A 5,460-nucleotide genomic window follows, 5' to 3' on the forward strand; every position below is an offset into this window, starting at 1 on the left:
CTGATGGTAAAAAACTACATTTCCGCAAAATGACGTCACTTCCGGTTTCAGGCAGGTCATGGCGGACATGCGATAGTACGCGCTGATGGACGGAGGAAGTGTTACAAACAGCTGATCGGATTGGCAAAGCGTGTTTCTGGAATATTATGTTTTTGTTGCTGCAAGTGCTTTTTATGCAATTTTTGCAAAGCTTTATGTGGAAGGAAACTGTGACCTTGGACAAGCTGATGGCATAAAATGTAAGTACAACTCCTCCGGTTTCATATGCAAAAAAAATTGTTGTGGTAGCTTACGTGGTTGCAGAGCTACCGGGATTTAGAAATAGTTACGCAAAATGGAGCATGCCCCGACCGGCTTTAAAGGGTTAATATCCAGCTGTTGGAGCCCTAAATGAAAAACACTTCAAATGAGCAGTGTTACGATTTATGAAGCTAATGAAAGATTTTATTACTAAAACATGCAGGAGTGGTTTTTAACTTAAAGGAGCCATAATAAGTCATGATACATTCATACAATATGCATAAGAGGGCAGACCATGTTTCATTCATACATCCTTCTACCAGTAACCTAGTTCATCAGTTTGTAGCTTCACATAACAAAAGTAATTTTTGTTACAGGTTTTTCAATCACGTTTGTTTTTGTGTGAAGACGAACTACACGTACCAGACCTTTCTTATCTGCAAAGGTTGTTATAATTTTTCAGAATACCCAAGACCTTCGAGGTTTTTACATTGGGATCTAACCATGACAACATCTCCAGGCACAAAACAACTTTTTATCCATTTCTGTCATTCTTGTAGCAATGGTAAATATTCTCAAATCCACAGTTTCCAGAGAGGTCTGAAATGTACTGGATTTGTTCCCACCTTCTTCTAGAAGTAAAAAGTCTTTTTTTGGTCAAATAGTCCTGGAGGGAGAGCTGGTTTTCACTTCATGACAAGCAATAACTTTGTGATGTTGCATTAAACATGAGTCAGTATCTAAAAAGTAATCCCTTCAAGGTGCACGGCCCTGCTTGTCATGCAAGTGAACACTACTACATACCGTTTTACAATACTACGCTGTACTGTTGGCTGGGTTTTCCTCCATACAGTTTACAGAATAAACATTTTGCTATGACCCTTTGCACAGCTGAAACTCCATTTGTTATCCAAAATCTGGGAAACATGCTCTTTGGCCAGTCCTCTTGAAGATCCTATTTCATTTTTCTCTCAGTTTCAATGGAAACTTTTGAATCAGAATTTTAATGTTAGCTGGCATGTTTAACTCCTCCAAACACTGCAGTTCCTTCATAGCATTGCAACACTATGTATAGATATAGACAATATAGATGTCCTTGTCATGGTTCTGGGTCATTTGACCCAGCGTTTTGAGTTTGTTGTTTATTTGGTGTCTATCATGTATTAAGCCAGCGGTCCCCAACCTTTTTTGCACCACAGACCTTTTTAATGTTAAAACATTTTCTCAGACCAGCATTTAAGGTGTTGCAGATAAATACAACAGAATAAAATGATATGACCAAGACAAAAACTGTGGTATTTTGTAAATACAACAATAAACCTGTATTCACTAACGTTATTAGAAGCCTCCTTCTGAAAATGGGCCAACAACAGATTAACATCCTCCTCTCTGCCTCTTAATGCTCTCTGGTCGCTATGGTAACACGTAAATATTTGACATTTATTCAGAACACACGGGAGAAGTTGCAGGGGAACAGAGTTGATGATTAAAAACTCTGAAAACCATAAATTTCATGCCCGAGCCTAAACTCTCGCGACCTGGTACGAAACAAATGACGGACCGCTGGTCTAAGCTCACATCCATCATGGACAACACCTCCCACCTCTGCATGAGACGGTACAAGCACTGAGCAGCTCGTTCAGCAGTACTTTTACACCCACAGTGTAGGAAGGAGCGTTACTGCAGGTCATTCTTACCAGCAGCTGTCAGACTCTAACCAGGGGTGCACATAACTTTTTTAGTGAGCTACTCAGGTGAGTCCCAGGACGGTTTTTAGTACGCATTGAAAACGATCTTTTTCAGATATGCTACAAGTCACTCTCGAAGCCAGTTGCATTATAATGGCTGGCAGGTGGTCTTCATGCCTCCATGTATTATGAGACTTACCCAGTTTTACAAAGGGGATCCCATTTTCTTCACACAGCTTCTTCAGTGTAGCATTTTTTTTTGTTCCACTTTTTTTTTTTGGAGCATCAGCTTGACCACACAGCGATTAAATGTCTCACAGTAAGGATCCTTGTGATCATCTGAATTTAAGAAATCTCCCAGTGTGTGTGCTGTGCAGAGAATGTGCACAAGGGAGTCTCCAACTGTAGCAAGTTGCCGGAGTTTTGGCACAACGCCATTGGACATACCCACGTTGATAGCAGCCTCGTTTGTGCACGCAGCGACCAACTTTGTTGTCCAGTCATCCAAGCCTGTGTCCTCAAGAAGTCTCACAAGTCCACCCCTATGCGGTGCGGTCAGCACCCAGTTTAATCAGTCACACAGACACAATGTAAATGATTTCCTGCTCAACTTTTGTGATGTCAACAGATCCATCGGAAAGCATCCCCCAAAAATCGGCAGACTGCAATTTGGCTCCTAACTCCCAGCTGATGGTGTGATGCTCTGCACGATCCGTGCCCCCTTCACGTGAATGATATGCACATCTGACATTTACTCCTAGCCGCTACAATAATAATATCCTCAGAATATAAATAGGGACATTTCTTCTCAGCTAGCTTGTTTATTAGCAATGACTTGCACCACATTTCAGTGCACTCATTGTTAGCTTTAAGCCACGGCAGTTTGGAGCCAGTTTGGAACCAGTTCTTTTTTCTTCGGCTCTGCCTTCAGTTGGTGTTTCTTAGGTGGTTGCGAAACACCAAAGAAGCTGTAGGAACACGTGTCAGGTTGAATGAGATGTGGAGCTCTGTGGAGCCTGATCTCAAGGATTTTGAGTCTGACACTGAAACCAGTAGAGGTTCTTTCTGTCTTTTCAGATTCACTGTGATGGGAGTGATTTCAGCCCTGAGTGATCACGCTGATGTTTGCACAGAGCAGATAATTTAGTAAATGTTTTGGCACATTGGTAACAGTGAAACAGTTTATTAGTAATGTGGGATCGTTTGTGTTCGGAGTATGAACTGAGATTCCTGAAGCTCTTGTCACACTGGTCACAGCTGTAGTTTCCTTCCATGTGTGCACGTTCATGCTTGTTACGACTACCTGAATGTGAGAAGCTTTTTTCACAATGTCTGCACTTGTATGGTTTCTCTCCTGTGTGGATTCGTTTGTGTCTTTTAAGGGTGACTGCAGTGATGAAAGATGACCCACACTGTTCACAGAGGTGCTTTTTAACCCCACTGTGAATGAGTTCATGACGTTTTAAGTGATGTGATGTGGTGAAGCTTCTCCCACATTCTTTGCAGTATTTCACTTTGTCTCCAGTGTGTCTACGTTGATGTATTTTTAGGTCAGCTTGCCAACTGAAAGTTTTTCCACAAAAGTCACAATGAAAGTCTTTCCCACCACCACAGTGATGACAGGGTTGAGAACTGGATCCATCTGTGTCACTCTGCTTCTAAACAAAGACACAAAGACAGTGTAAGTCATTCCTTCAACATTTTTATCCTGAACATCGCCTGAAATAAAGAGCATCTCTGCAGACGTCCAATTACATTTTACTGTTTCAGTTAACACACTCAGTTTACTGGGCTGCAATAACTACAATACTACCATCATAATACTACAGTAATACTTATTTCATGTTACAGTAACATCTGAGTTACACTAAAGTACTACTTTGCTAATATTTGCAGGGTACCAACACAGTGCTAAACTACTAATGTAACACTGTAGTAATACTCATTTATTACTGCATTAATAATACTGTAACTGTGCAGTTATAACACTCAGCTGAATGGGACAACACAAACACTACTACCCCCATGACACTGCAATTATAACATTAAATTAGTATTTTAACACTAATGTCTAAAAGTACTAAAGTTAAAAACAAGCAATGATACTACTGCTACAATATTACAATACCATTACGTAACGATACAACTTTGTTAACCATAAGAGAAGATTACAGAATGTTTTGGTTTTGAGCTTATTTTCATTGTGTTTTATTTTATTACATGTGCTCCTAACAGAGGAATCAGGCTCTGTAAACAAAAGGCCATTTATGCTGAAATAATAACAATATCATGATATACCAGGAAACTGCCTGAACATTAAATAACACCATCATATTAATTTTCAGCACTTTTAGTTTTTAATGATCGTGTAAACAAAAATCACAACTGAAATGAAAATCTGAATAATCACTCAGAGCTGCTTTTCCATGCAGTAGAATTGCTAACATGCTAACACAGTTTAATGAGCAGAGTTGTTCCAAACAGTCAGGCTAAAATGACAAGATAACAATATAAATACATACCTCACAGTAACTGCACTTGTAGAGTTTCTTTCTGGTGTGGATCTGTTGGTGTTGCCTCAGGTAACGTGGAGCTTTAAAAGTCTTCTCACACAGGTCACATTTATAAGGTCTCTCCACAGTGTGAGTAAACATGTGTTGTTGTAACTGTGTGCCCGTTACAAACTGTTTATCACACTGTTCACAGCAGTACACAACATGTCTGGTGTGAATGTTTAGGTGTGTATTTCGGCTCCTTATGTGGCTGAAAGTTTTTCCACAAATCTCACAGCTGTATGCCTTAATTCCAGAGTGGCTAACTAGATGATTCTGTAAGTGACCATTTTGAGTAAAAGCTCTGCCACACTGATCACAGCTGTACGCTTTAACTCCACTGTGGATGAGTTGATGTTGTTGTAGGGAACGCTCCCAGGAAAAAGACTTTCCACACAAGTCACAGCTGAATGGTCTCTCTCCAGTGTGGATGACCTGATGACGATTTAGTTCAGCCTTCACAGTAAACTCCTTCCCACAATCATCACAGCTGTATGTTTTCTCTCCCTTTCTTCTGTGAGGTTTGTCGGCCTCCTGAGAGCGCTGACTTCTCGCTCCATGTTGGTCCTGCAGTGACAGAGATACAAACAGAGGCAGTGAGTGAAATGCAGTCGTGGAACAAACTCAACCTTCAAACTCCCTCCATTAACACTAGTTTTAAACCTGAAGGTGGAGTGTGGCACCAAACACCTTAAAGGTCTCTTATCCCCACCTGCTGGTAGTTCTACCACATTACATCCAAACTGGTGTTAAAAATAATTAATGACTGTTCAAACACTCTAAAATTATGCCCATCCCTCCTGCTGTACACAAATATTAAGACTAGCATGCTAACACACTCAGAAAAGTAATAAATGTTTACCAGGTCTATACTTTTTTATATTTCACGTTGCTGTTTCCTATTAGATATTTTTATAGTGGTGCAACAGATCAACAATCTCATGGTTAGTATCGAATCACGGTTTTAAGTCACGGATCGG

The 5,460-nt window shown here is 40.3% G+C and overlaps 1 pseudogene; it reads right to left on the minus strand.

Annotated features, from left to right (window-relative positions):
• Positions 1 to 1,419: 1,419 nt before the first annotated feature.
• On the minus strand, positions 1,420 to 5,059 carry LOC113029511 (zinc finger protein 883-like; annotated as a pseudogene).
• Between the last annotated feature and the right edge of the window lie 401 nt (positions 5,060 to 5,460).

The sequence above is a fragment of the Astatotilapia calliptera genome, chromosome 9 (assembly GCF_900246225.1).
Source record: "Astatotilapia calliptera chromosome 9, fAstCal1.2, whole genome shotgun sequence".
NCBI lineage: Eukaryota > Metazoa > Chordata > Actinopteri > Cichliformes > Cichlidae > Astatotilapia > Astatotilapia calliptera.